Source organism: Balaenoptera borealis (assembly GCF_965194805.1).
Source record: "Balaenoptera borealis genome assembly, chromosome: X".
In the NCBI taxonomy this organism is placed as follows: domain Eukaryota; kingdom Metazoa; phylum Chordata; class Mammalia; order Artiodactyla; family Balaenopteridae; genus Balaenoptera; species Balaenoptera borealis.
In genome coordinates, this window is record NC_138881.1 from 98,047,144 (window position 1) to 98,061,832 (window position 14,689).

A 14,689-nucleotide genomic window follows, 5' to 3' on the forward strand; every position below is an offset into this window, starting at 1 on the left:
GCTACCCTTTGTTGCGGTGTATGGGCTTCTCATTGCCGTGGCTTCTCTTGTTGCGGAGCACAGGCTCTAGGCACGCAGGCTTCAGTAGTTGTGGCACGCGGGCTCAGTAGTTGTGGCTCGCGGGCTCTAGAGCGCAGGCTCAGTAGTTGTGGCGCACAGGCTTAGTTGCTCCACGGCATGTGGGATCTTCCCGGACCAGGGCTTGAACCCGTGTCCCCTGCATTGGCAGGTGGATTCTTAACCACTGCGCCACCAGGGAAGCGCGAGAAAGTTAATTTAATAGCACTTGGGACAGACCCATCTAAGTGTTGTGAAGTGACAAGTGTGGCTAAAGAAAAGTAAGGCTGGGGAAACTCAACATTGCTGGCCTGTCACTGATACTGCCTTCTTACCGGAGGCAATTGCCTGTGCCCCAGTTTTCCCTGGAAATGCATGATAATACATACACATATACCCTTTCTTCCAGTTAGCTCAAGGTGCTTGAGTGTTCCTTACTACCCCACATATTCCCTGACTGGCCACAGGCAGCTAGGGCTATGCTTGTTTCACAGATGGTGAAACTGAGACTCGGGAAAGTTGAAGAGGCTTCACATAGTGAGTCAGCAATGAAAACAGGTGGAAGAACACGTCCTCTGACTCCTGACGCTCTATTCCTTCTGTTCGGGATTGTGTTGCCTTTTGATGGTTCATGCAGTTTTTGTGATTGATGAAATAAAGTGCTTCCATTAAGGAGACGAAATGTAATCCAGTGTCTGCTAATGGTGGTTAGTGATGAGGACAGGAGAACACTCTGCCTCCTGATGTGGGCTGTCCTGATCCTTTTTACAGGTGACTGCAATGTGAGTCGCCTCCTTATTCTGAGATTTCAATGTTAGCATAAAACGCTTCACTTTGTTTTATATTATTTATAAAGGACTGGAGGATCTATTATCTCACTTTCATACTTATTAGGTAGGTAGAGCAGATTAGGTGGGTAGAGCAGATGGTATTATGCATATTATATCCCAGACAGATTATAACAATGGCCGCCACTTACTGAGCACCTTGCTGGAGCCAGACCCTCTTATGCATTTATCTCACTTAATCATCATCGCAACCCTCTGAAGTATGTGGAATTAGTTCCACTTTTATAGATAGGGACCTGGGGCTCAGAGAAGCTAAGTGATGTGTTCAAGGTCACACAGACTTGAAGTCAGTCAGATTCCTAAGACCCTGATGCTCCCATTGCACTCCATTTCCTTTCAAATGATTGACTTGCCCTATGTCAGTATTAGAAATGGTCTCCTGAGCCTAGCACAGTACTCCTATTGATTTATTGTTCTCTCCCATAAAGGGCGAGAACTCAGCTAACCAGTTGCTTCATTTAACAATTAACTGATTAGAGTTGCTAGACCAGTTAAAAAACAAATTTCAATAATAAGAATATAGCAGTTATCACATACCTAGTGCTTAGAATTTGCCAGGCTATGATCTAAAATTTGAATGCACATTAAATCATTTAAGCATCACAACAATGTACAAAATAGTTATCATTATGTGATGTAGTTACTATTATCATCCCTGGATGAGAAAACAGGCACAAGAGCTTAAGCAGTTTGTCCAAAGACAACCTAGAAAATTGTGGAGACAGGATTTGAACCCAGTCTGGCTCCAGAACTCTAAACTACTCAGCAGTACTGCCTCTCAATAGAAAATTCAGTTCAGCAAGTATTGGCTTCGTTCCTGTATGCTAGGCTGGTAGAAAATATAGTTCCTACACTTAACAGCTTATGTATTCAACAGAAAACAAGATATAGATACTCACAGTTAATGCTCTGACACCTAGCATATGGAGTGTAAGTGTTGTATGAAGACGTGAGTAAGTATGGATCGAGATGAATAATAGAACGTAAGTGGTCTGGGACAGTTAATTTGCCTTTCTAAGTAATGCACTTTCCTATGGACGAGTGACTTGGCCTCTGGGGAGAAGCTGGTTCCATGTGTTCTAAAATAAGCAGGTTACTTGGCTAATGTTCAAACTTTAAATAGGTATGTGGGTTGTAGCTATTTGACCTGAACCAACTTTAAATTCCCTTGTGTTCTTGCATGATTTCAGTGGAGCTGGAATGAAAAAATTCACTTTTCTCTAAATGTTGTGAAGTTCGAATTTGTTAATACTTGGCAAAATACTGTGAGGCTGACAGGAAGGGAATTCGTAAGTATTGTATCATTGCTGTGTCAGGGTGCTCTCTCTCTCTAGCAGGAAGTGTTATGACTTGCTCTCTAAAGTTGCAATTGTAAGAAGAATGTTGGGTTTCCAGATTGGCGTTCTGGGCGTGGGAGGTTCCTTCTGTTTAGTGCTGCGAGAAAGAAACAACAGGTTTGCTCTCATCCCAGAAGGGTAACGATTTTAATATTATTTCGTTAGGCTCTAACTTTTATATTATGGAATATTTAAGCAGAAATTTACTTTAAACATCTTGAAATCCTTATTATGTGTTTGGGTAGTTACACATTTGGAGACGCTTTCTAAATCTTATGTATTCAAGTAGAAGCAAATTTGTTTTAAGAGAAAATTTTGAAGCTTAGAATCTGACTTGTTCTCTCTCTCTATATTGTCTTTATTTGGGGAATATTTTAGGGACTTTGTACTTTTTAAAAATTGGTTTTGTAATCCTAATTATATAGCTGTATCTATCAAGTCAGATGCCAAAGGTTTAAATGACAGAAACTCTTACTTTATATCTGGGGGATGGGGTGAAGGGGAATGGAATTTCAAATACTTTTGATCCCTGTTAAATGGTTTTTCAAAATTCTGTGAAATAGAAGTTGAGGGTAGCTGTTATGACAGAATATGGCAAACCGATTGATATTCTACTCTTACAAAATAACTTATGACAAACAGTTGTCCTGGTGTTTATTCATACTTTCCAAAATACATGAAAATCATTGGTGATGAGATTTTGGTGGTGTTACTGTAATATGGTAGTGATAGTAATTTCTGATGCTCACAAACTCACCAGAGTTTTCTATCACATAGTGATCATATGTTTTATTTCTCCTATTTCAATATAGCTGATTATATAAATCTCGACTCCGAATCAAGGGTAACCTCTCAAATTAGTTGTACTTAACTACACCTGTATGAGGTAAAAAGTGAAGTATGAAACAAAAGAGTCTAGTTTTCTCAATTAACAAGTACCATATTTGAGAACATATAAGCAGGGTATGTTACACTGCAGGAGGCCATTTTAGTGACTAATAGATAAACTTCCAGCTTAGCTCAAAGTCTAAGCTGAAATTTTATCTCTAGTGATTTCTGAGTTGTACATCATAATATTTTGTCTTGAGTTAACTGGTCTGATCTTGCCTTGTGAGAGATATGTACCTGAAGGTTGCCCTTGGCTTCCGTGTTATTTTTCACAGGAAAGGAGAATGGAAATACTCCTCAGGTGTGAAGGTTAATTAATTTCATTAGCAGCAGATATGTTTTTTTCATAAATTATTCAGATATTTTTGGAAAGTGTCAGAGTTCACTTAGGAAATAAAGGGATTGGACCTTTTAAAAGAAGAATGTGCTATTTCAATCCAAGGAGTTAATACTTCTTAGCTTTGTAAAGATGGGGAAGCAGAGGTATAACTTTGTTGTGTCTTTGGGTTTGATATAGTATTCTTCATAACAGGAAAGGGGGCTTTTAGAATATGGTTAAGATGTATATTAAATATCTACAAAACTCTTGTCTAGCAAGAATTTAAAGAATGTCTTCAATCTGACTTAATTGATGTGAATGTTTCTATGGGAAAAATTATTAACTTATTTTACAATAGCCATTGCTTAAAGATCTTATCTTTATTAAGACAAAAAGAGGAAAGTAAACTTTTACTTAAAATGGAAGTATTTGATATTCCTCCAGGAAATGACACAGGATTGGACACCCTTTGGGGTTTAAGTGACTCATAGATATTGGTACTTGAAAAAAAGATCAATAAGAATCTAGCTTATGCTAGATCCTAGAACAGAATAGAGGTGTTTCCAGGAAATGAACTCATTTAATAGCTAAGTAGGGTGAAATCACTCATGGGATGTCTGGGGTTTGCTTTACAATAATTCAGGAGGTGGGGGGGAGAGAGAGGGGTGGGGGAGAGGGAGAGGGGGAAGGGGGGTCGAGAAGGGAGGGAGGGAGGAAGCAGGGGAAAAGAAGAAAGAGGACAGGAAGAGAGAATCAGTGGGGAAATCCTGATAAATCTGATAAATGTAGAATCTGGATGATGGGATTATGGGTGTTTGCTGTACCATTTTCTCTTTTGTATACATTGAAAATTTTCATAATAAAAAGTTTAAGTACAGCTTTAGTTTGCAGCAATTTACATTTATTTCTAAATGATACATTTATCTATAAATTGCAGGTTTGTCAAAACATGATGTGTGCGTGATGTATATTACTGTGAAGGTGAAATGTGCTGCTTGATTGCCAAAATTGTTGCCAAGTAAAAACTGTTTCTTAAAGAAAAAAAAAAACTTTGTTTGACTTTCAGCTAAATTCAAAGAACAGGTTGCAAACATCTTGAAGAGTTTTGTAGTATCTTGAAGTATTAAAGAGCAGTAGATAGTTAAAGCATGCCAGCAGGCCAAGTGCCTGTGAAGAATGTGGGAACATTATTATGTCTTGACTATTTTGTTCCCAGCTTTCTCTATAGCGTATGCATGTTGAAAACCACGCGTGACAACTACTTAGCCTGCAGTATGTTTAAGTCTGTTCACTTTCCCTACTTACGAACATCAGTTCATTCAACAAACATTTAGTAGGGGCTTATTGTGAGCCAAGATACAAAGTCAAATAAGGTACCAGCCCTGCTTTCAAGGAGCTCACAGCCTAGCGGAGGAGATAGAGAAGTAGATGGTCGGACACGCTGGGGGGTGGGGAGCTACCGGAATTGGGGAAGGGGCGTCACTGGTTAGCAGCCAGAACCCTATGCTGCATCTCCTTTAAAACAACACAGACAGAACATCTGAGGTGGTTTAATTGGTTGTAGGTATTAGGGAAGTAGGAAGAGGGCTAAGATAGCTTAGTTTAACTCTGTGCTCATTACTTGGCAAATAACAGCCGCCTCTGCCCCCTTGCCCTTCTTAATAAACCTTCACCCTCTCTCATGCATCCATGGGCATTGTTGGAGCAGCATACACGCAGGAGATAGCAATCCCTTCTTCACATTAAATATAGTAAGCTAAGGTTTAAGTCTCCTTAATGTTTTTGGGTACATCCAAAGCAAAATTGCGCTTATAGGCAGGCAGCTACTTGGGGTTGGATAAGAGGGAGAGTTAGCCTTCAGTCACTGATAGAACCTTCCAGAGTTCATTGCTCAATTGATTTGGAATTTGAAACGTATTTTGTCATGTAAATAGTCAGTAAGGTTTTTTTTTTTAATTAATTAATTAATTTATTTATTTATGGCTGTGTTGGGTCTTCGTTTCTGTGCGAGGGCTTTCTCTAGTTGTGGCAAGTGGGGGCCACTCTTCATCGCGGTGCGCGGGCCTCTCACCATCGCGGCCTCTCTTGTTGCGGAGCACAGGCTCCAGACGCGCAGGCTCAGCAGTTGTGGCTCACGGGCCCAGTCGCTCCGCGGCACGTGGGACCTTCCCAGACCAGGGCTCGAACCCGCGTCCCCTGCACTGGCAGGCAGACTCTCAACCACTGCGCCACCAGGGAAGCCCGTCAGTAAGGTTTTTTAGGTCATTTCACAAATGTCCCTGAAATGGTATGCCATGTTACCAAAATGATATGTTTTTGTGTTCCTATTATTTTAATCTAAATGAATTGTAGAAGCATAGTTGCTAAATGTATCCAGATGTGTGTTCCATCAGCCAGCTGCTTTATTCTCTAGTCCCGAATCCTGTACAGCCTAACAGCATGTATAACAATGCCTCATGGGAAAATACTGTCTGTTCTATTGGGGGTTATCTATCAATGTCCTCTGTGTAGTTTTACCAATTTGCAGCTGAAATGTCAAGTAGAATTACCAGAGGATCTAGGCCTGAAAAACAACCTCGTTAAGTAAAGTGTGTTCTACGTGTTGAATGTTGCTTTCATCACAGAAGTCTGCTCTCCACGTTGACTATAACGAACAATTTTTAATAATGCTGAGGTGCTGGAATAATAAACAGTAAAATCCTTCACCACTTCTTCTGTCTGCTTTTACCTTTCCTAAACTTTCAGGACTAGAAACCTGTGACACAGGTGAGACCAGTTAGAGTTTGACTCACTTGTGACTTTCAGAGCAACAGATCATTAAATTGAGAAAGAGGCATATAACCTCTTAAACTATTACAGTTGGTCCTTTACCAAGATTCCATTAAAGTTTTCTAAAAGTAAGCAAACAAAACTCCAAGCCGCTTGCCCCTGGAGAAAAATCAGCTGTAAGGTAAAAAACTAATCACTAAAAAAACTAGGAGTACCACAGTGATGGCTTATGTATGAAAAAAGAAATCCTAAACTCAAAATCAAATCGTCACATTGATACTTGAGTGTTTGCTTACATTTGTACTAAGTTATTAGCACTGATACAAGGGGAATGGTTGTTTACAGTAGTTAGCATGTAAGAGGCTGAAATTAAGGGATATTAAATACAGGGAAGCAGAAACATGTCATATATAGGAATGAATGTGCCACAAGAGAAGGTCAGCATTCATGTCCTTTTTAAAAAGTATGGCCTGTTTTATTGTCAGTACTCACTTAACACCAGTATTTTGAAGAAAGAACTTTTAGAACTCTATAATATATAGTATCTACTGAACCCGTTGCCAATATTCTATATATTTTACACAGTTACAATTTTGGTGATTTCAGTTCAAGGATTAAGTGAATCCCTCCTTTAAGTAATAAAAACAAATTAGCTGAAAGGAACTGCATTTTCTGGCAACCGTCCATATTTCTCAATATGCTGGTCACATTTGTTAGGAGGTTTTTTTGTTTTTGTTTTGTTTTGTTTCGTTTTTTGGCTGTGCCATGCAGCGTGCGGGATCTTAGTTCCCTGATTAGGGATCGAACCGGTGCCCCCTGCAGTGGAAGCACAGAGTCCTAACCACTGGACCGCCAGGGAATTCCTGGTTAGGAGTTTTTAAATTATCTTCCATAGGGTATAATAGGCATGGGCCTTCTTTCCACAAAGCAGTGTGTAGCCTCTTTGTTTTTATTTTTACGGTAAGAGTAATTAATTACCTTCTCTCTCACATACTCTTTATTTTTTTAAATTTTACATTTGCTGCACAGCTCTTTGTCTTGGGCAAAGTCACTCAACTACCCTAGGCTCTTGTTTCTTCCCTAATATAATTTCAGTAATCATTGAATATTGGGCATGTTGCAGATTATCACCACCCTCAAAACATTGCAGTCAACTGGAATATTTTTTGAGCCATACCTCTGTACCCAGCATCCAGCAATGGATTATCATTGTGGGAGTATCCGAGAGGAAGACGAAGTTTAGACTCTGTTCTTGAGAAACAATCAATCTTGAAATAAGACTTGCAGAGCAAGTAATTAGACAAGTATTTGTGTGCTGTTGGTGAAAGAATGGTTGTCTTTGGTTGGGGAAGATTATTCTCTTGGACCAAGTTTGAGGATCTGTGTGGAGGAGGCAGATGAACTGAATCTAGTAGGGATGATGGATGTCCCAGCCAGGCTGTACTCACATCCACTTATATAACTATAGGAGGAAGTCTATAATTAAATTGCTAAATTTTGTGGCAAGATTCTAAATCCTGTGGGAGTTGAAGAGAAAGATCAGCAGGGGTGTGGAGTCACTGGGCAATGTAGTTTGGGAGAGGATGAGGCTTCTGCTGAAACTTGAAGGACGAGTAGGATTTGGATAAGAAGATAAGAGGAATAAAGCGGACGGCGTTATAAGTGTGAAAGGTAGATACAGAGAGAGGGAGTTCTTACTAGCAGGGAAGGAAAGAGGTAGTGGGGGCAGGGTAAAAGATGCTGATGTAGGAGTTAATAGGACGGGTATCGTTCAGGAGGATGGTTGTGATCAAAAAGCTAATTCTGAGTGTTGTTGAAAGGTTAAACTGGTTAGATGTGACTAGGAGGAACACTAGAGGACCAGGAATACCAGGCAAAGTTTAGACCAGCTGTTTAGGCATAAGAAATTATAGCTTCCTGAAATGGGACTGACATGATCAAAATGGTTGTGGGTACTAGATGTGGACCTTTTTTGATTCAAGATATTTACTGAGAATGCATTGTGTCTCTGCGTAAAGTGCTGTGGTGAATACAGAGATGAGTAAGCTGTGTTTCTACTTCAATAAGTTTATAGTCTGTGGGGAGATAAATTCATTCCCTAAGCCGTGGTTGAGGAAGCTATGCAGTACAGCATAACGATTGAGAATGCTGACTTTGGTGTCAGGTGGAGTTGGGTTTGAGACCTGGCTCTACCCCTCTCTAGCCGTGTGACTTTGGGCAAGTTACTCAACTTCTCTAATCCTGTTTGCTTTTCTGTAAAATGGAAATAACAATATTACGTGGTTCATAGAGTTTTGCTGAGAAATAACTTACATAATGTATATAAAGCATTTAGCACAGTCCATGTAAACAATTGGTCCTCCAAGAATGTTAGCTGCTATAGTATAAACTTACAATGATATGTTATTATGTTAATTAGTTATATTACCTACTCTGTAGGCACAGTGAGAGGGGCTGGGAATATGAAGATGAATGGGAAACGGTCCCTTCCATCCCATCAAAGAGCTTATGTATAGTAGTATTAAATGCTATCCTTGTGGTGACTATATTTTCCCATTTAAAAATTAGTACATATGGTCTGACAGTAAGATATTTAAAATTGGAGCTGTCTGAAAGGATCCAGCACTGGCTGTAACAGAAGAAAGCATGCAGTTCTGTGAGAGTCCTGGGAACAGAGAATTTTTCTCTCAGGTGGGGACAGACACTCCAAAGAGACTTTCTCAAAGATGCTTTTGAAAAGTACATAGGAGACAGGTGAAGAGCATTCCACTGGAGAGAAGCACAGAGGAGAAGGAACAGAGGTGGGAAAATACATGGCCTGTTTGGGGAATAGGGTGTGAAAAGAGTGTGATTCCAGGGTGTGCGGTGCGTGTAATGGGAAAAAACATTGGAAAGATAGACCAGGCATCAATACAGAAAAGTGTAGGGCTTAGGATGTTGTGCTTAAAAGTTGGGACTTGCTTTCGTAGGAAGTATACCTTTGATCTGCTCTTCAGGAGGTTAGCAACGTAGAGATTACATTGGAGGGAGACAGGACCATAGATAGATCAGCTAAAAGGCCTTTGGAAAAGGCCAGACATGAGGTGATAAAGGGGTATGATAGAAGAATCCAGAGAGCTTAGTGATTTATTTCAATCTCCCTTTGTTTCTTGTGGCCAAACTTCTCAAATTTGTAAACCTGGAGACTGAGGAAAGTAGGGAAGTTGAAAAGGAGACCTGATTTGACAGGAGAGATATTTGAAAAGGGGAGAAATAATGTGGCGATAAGTTCAAATGTAGACACTTAGACTCTCCTGACTGGAATTTTCCTCACTGACCTTCCCTCTCCCTTGGCCAGAGGGTCAAGTCCAGATTTTGAGTGTGGCCCTTCTAAATTAGACCCTGACCTTCTGCTCCAATTGTGTCTCTCTCAAACCCTAGGCACAGTGCTCCAACCACACTATCTTTCTACAGCTCTAGAATATCATCTTCCTCTAGAATATCATCTTCTCTCTGCCTGGAATGCCTTTACCAGTGATATCTGTCTGAGGAAGCCCTACTTATGTTTTAAGATAAAGTTCAAAAGTCACCTTCTCTGGAAAACTTTTCCTGAAGCCCACCACTGTCACCCCACCACTCAGTGAATAGCATGATGGCATTAATATTATGTCTTTGTTTTTCCATCTTTCTCCCCGCTGGACAGTAAGGTCTTTGAGGGGAGACTTTGGGTCCTAAATCTCTATATCTGCAGCACCCAACACAGTGCCTGGTACATATTAAGCCTTCAATTAAGTCTTGAATATAAATGAATAAGTGGGTGAATATGATAGGCATTCAAGTTGAAATCTTCTCAAGTCATTTGGAAACGTGGCACTAGAGCTTGAGTAATCATAGTGAGAGTGGGTGAGCTTTAGCTCAGCGTGTTGCACGCCCATCTGACCTGGAGACTAGTGCTGTTGACTTACCTACTAGTGACGAGGCAGGGTGGCAGTTTCTGTTGGTACAGGTAGGTATGTGAAGTGTGGCTGCTCCAAAGCGCTGCCTGTTTTGGACAGAGGAAGGTGACAAATACACAAATACAAATAATGTATTCTTCCATGTTTTGTCCACCCTCTCTTCTTCATGATTCGAGCTTACCAGCTTAAGTGTGTGTGGCCAAATCTCTGATTTTAAGTCATCAGCCTCACTTTACCAATTCTGTTTACCTGGCATACAAGTGGCTGGATAATGTCTATGGTGAATATGCCCTGCTTTTATCTTTTAGTTCCTCTCAACTTCAAGAAAAAAATATAAAATTCGTAATCAACTCTTGATTATCCATGGTTAAGTTTCCCATTGTGTGCCCTGCTTCCTGACCAGCATGGTTCTGAATGACACAGATTAGTAAATAGATTATTTAGTCAGCAGCATTCCTAAAGTGAATCGCCTTAGGGGATGAAAACAGACACCCCCCTCCCCTTTCCTCATCTCCATCAAATACCTTTTAGAATTTGAGTAATAGTTTCAGGTAGGTAGTTGTAGGTACACCTTTCTCAGCAAAGATTTGTGTTGAGGGTTTAAGTATAGTTAAAGGAGCCAGTGGAGTGGTTTCATAATTGCTGTATTGTTAGTCAAACTCTGTAATTAGGGATGACTTCATAGGCATAAGATTCCTCTATGGGTGACGCCCTGAATTCAGACCCAGTTGTACACCATATCCTTTTATGACAAAACAAACAAACAAGGTTTTGTTTGCTTTTCTTTCATTCCCTTATTTGAAAATCTGTTTTCCTGTGTCTCAGATGTTTAGGGAGAGGGTTTGCTTTTCTCCTGATGCTTTCCCTTTATAGCGAAGGCAGGCATAGGAGCTAGGGAGGAAACAGAATTTGGGACAGATCAAAGTGCTCTGCAGATGAGAGAATTCAGAAAAATGCAGAGACCCTGGAAACTTTTACTTTTGATTGGTATTTCATTTGGCTAAATTTAAATGGAGGGAAAATATATTTCTTTTCTTTCTTTCTTTCTTTTCTTTTTTTTTTAATATCGGTGCCTGCTCTCTCCATGTAAATAAAGTTCACTTTTGTGGGAAGACAGACTGGGGAAAAGGACACGTTTCAACATATTTCAAAAGTCAGACTTTCTTTTTACCTACCAATCACATACTGTGAAATTGAGGTTAAACTTTTATTCAGCAATAATATTTACTTTTTACCTCTTCACCTTTTATTTTGCATTGCTTATAAAAAAATGTGCAAAGTAGGAGGAATGTGACAATATTGACAAGCTGTTAGCTGTTTTTTTAAGTGGTCCTGATAAAAAGTAAAAATTGTATTTTAAAAAAAAATCTCCTGGCCGTTCTTCAAGTTGTGTTTAGAAACTGGTCTTAGGCAGGAGCCAAACTGAGTCATGGGTAAAAAATGGCTGACAGATTTTTGTTAGTCCCATCCTTCTTAAATTACTTCGACTTAAAGGCTTATAATTTTTATATATGAAGGAGATCTATTATACTCTGTAGTCAATAATTATAGGGCAAATGACATAACTTTTCGTACATTCCATTTAAAAGGTTTAGTAGAACTTATGCCTTATATTTATATAGCCTCTCACAATTACTTAGGCATTGATTTGTTCACCATTTTCTTTCATTAAGGATTTGAAGTTGCTGTATAATACTTTATAGTTTACAGAGTGCCTTCACATGCCATCTTTAATCTTCACGAGGACCCTAGGGAAGTAGTTATTATCGCTATTTTCAAAAGAGGAAACTGAGACTTAGCAGGATTAAATAAACTCGCTCATAGACACACTGCTAGGAAGTAGCAGAGCCGGGGAACTAATTGATGTCTTCTGATTCCACATCTCACAGTCTTCCTGTCATAACATACTGCATTTTGGGTGGGGAACAGCAGTTTGCCGCAAGTGTTCAGGATTGAATCAACGTGTCTTTAGGGCAATAATGATGTCAGATCATCTATTTTGCTTCCTAAACCCCAGTCTGGGATGTTTTACTTGCTTTGAGAGAAAAAAATCAATGAATGCCTGATGAAGAGGGATAGAGCTTTCAGTAATTTTAATTTGCAAGTTTTCTAAAAATCTGATGTTCCTGGGAGTCTTCCCTAAAGTATTTAAATGTGATATTTTCTCCCAAGATAGTATTTAATTGATTGATTTCCTTAAAGATTCCATCAAGTACCTTTGAGTAGTCTTAAGGACAAAGTTTTTTTATTTATAGTGGGAAAAAAAGTCTGCATTAAATAGCTAATTTAAATATTGTGATTTTTGTCAACTGAAGTGTATATTGTGAGCCTTTTAAACTTTAGGTTGGATTTCTTAGTTTTAGCTCAGGTGCTTCAGGGTAGCATTTATTTATTTACTTTCAAATAATTGTAAATAAATGAAATTGAATTTATTCAAGTGAGAGACTCCTAAATTAAACTATTTTGTTATCCTGGATCAAACAAATGTTGTTTTGGGAATATATGTGTGTTGCAATTCCTTTTTACTCTTACTCAGTTGTGCCTCTTCATGTCTCCTGTAGATGAAAAATCTGAGTTATAGGTGTAAAAGGGGACACTTTAAGCTTTCACTATGATAATTAGACGGGAAAAAGAAATTAGAAAACTTGAAAGTATATTTTGGGGACTTCCCTAGTGGTCCAGTGGTTAAGACTCCACGCTCCCAATGCAGGGGGCCCAGGTTTGATCCCTGGTCGGGGAACTAGAGCCCGCATGCCGCAACTAAGACCCAGTGCAGATATATAAACAAAGAAAGAAAGAACAGAAAGTATATTTTGGGTTTTTTAAATGCTGCATTGTGTTAATATTTTTTTAAGTAAACAGGTGCCTCGAAATCATTTCTGTGAGATCTGTGTATTTCCTAATTTTGCACGAAGAACAAAAGTACTAGTTTCTTGGCCTGCCTGAGATGGAATTAATAATCCTTAAGGCCTCCAGAGTCTTTCTCCTTCTCTACCTTTTATTACAACCACTAATTCACTTTATGTCAAAGTATAATTATCTACATTTTTTTGTCTTCCCCAGATTGTAGATTCCTTGAGGGCAGGAACTAGGCATATAACAGACGCCTGGGTAAATTGTGTGACGGTAGAGGTGTGTGTTGGGGGAGGTGTATAAAAAGAGGGAAGAGATTTCTACCCTGTTCAGCCCCACTGCTTGCAAAGGGGAGAAGTGGGAGGGAAGGATTGAGTCAGAACCCACTGTTCAGCAGGGATAAAGGGTGCGGTGGGGCGGGGGTTATGTCCAGAACCATCTTTGTCTAATTTTCTCTTTTATAGAAGTGATATAGTAGTATGAGAATAAAACCATCTTTAAAAAAAAAAAAAGACTAACTAATTTAGATTATTATTGACTCACGAATTGCCCAAACTGGAAAGGACCTTTAGAAGTAAAGGAGAGGGGCTTCCCTGGTGGCGCAGTGGTTAAGAATCTGCCTGCTAATGCAGGAGACACGGGTTCGAGCCCTGGCCTGGGAAGATCCCACGTGCCGCGGAGCAACTAAGCCAGTGCGCCACAGCTACTGAGCCTGCGCTCTAGAGCCTTCGAGCCGCAGCTACTGAAGCCCATGAGCCTAGAGCCCATGCTCCGCAATAAGAGAAGCCACTGCAATGAGAAGCCCATACACCGCAACGAAGAGTGGCCCCCGATTGCCGACAACGAGAGGAAGTCTGCGCACAGCAACGAAGACCCAACCCAGCCAAAAATAAATAAATAAATTTATTTAAAAAAAAAAAAAGAAGTAAAGGAGAGGCCACATGTTTTGGATTTTCTGAGACAGTCTCACTTTCAAACTTTCTGTGCCATTGTTCTGTGTGGTATTATTACGGGAGATGGGCAATAATTTCGTATTGAAAACATCATTACTTAAAATATACATGAAGAAAATTGGAGTAAATCCTATATAGTATTTTTGTAATGAGAGGTGTTGAACACCATGTTAATAAAATATAGAATATTTTTTTTTGGCCGTGCCGCGGGGCATGTGGGATCTTAGTTCCCCAACCAGGGATCAAACCTGCAGCCCCTGCTGTGGAAGCGCAGAGTCTTAACCACTGGACCGCCAGGGAAGTCCCTAGAATACTTTTTAAAAGTACTGTCATCACGTTGCAGCTTAACTTATGCAAAATCACTTTTTACTCTTAATCTTTAAAATGTCTGCCTTCGTATCCAACTGAAGGTCTTTACCTTATAAATCCCGAGACTGCTCTGAAAGGTGTTTTTATTCAACTTTCTACTGAGAAGTTGTCCCTCTTTAGTGACATTTTAACACCATAGGTAAGAAAAGTTTATGAACAGGCAAGTTCTGTTTTATGTTTTTAAAAAGTCTGTTTTTATTTAATTTTTTAAAAATATGAGTCATTATAAATGTGTGTTACATTATGGTGGAAACTTAGCTAATAGTACCATATGGTCATTTTAAAACTTCCCAGGGATTTGAGAAACCTGAGTTTGAATTCCAGGTCCATGGTCTCTCTGAGCCTAGGTTATCTCTAATAA

General features: G+C 39.5%; 1 protein-coding gene across 5 annotated transcripts in view; it reads left to right on the forward strand.

The window, feature by feature from the left end:
* Nucleotides 1-14,689, forward strand: part of PLS3 (plastin 3) — a 90,405-nt gene that overhangs the window by 27,103 nt on the left and 48,613 nt on the right. The window contains exon 1 of one of the 5 annotated variants that reach the window (XM_082377229.1): nucleotides 2,217-2,359. The exons of 3 other annotated variants lie outside the window; for them this stretch is intronic. The gene's annotated coding sequence lies outside the window, so the exon portion shown is untranslated. Of the gene's footprint in view, nucleotides 1-2,216; nucleotides 2,381-14,689 lie in introns of those variants that run through there. One more of the 5 variants, XM_082377227.1, reaches the window with a different exon arrangement.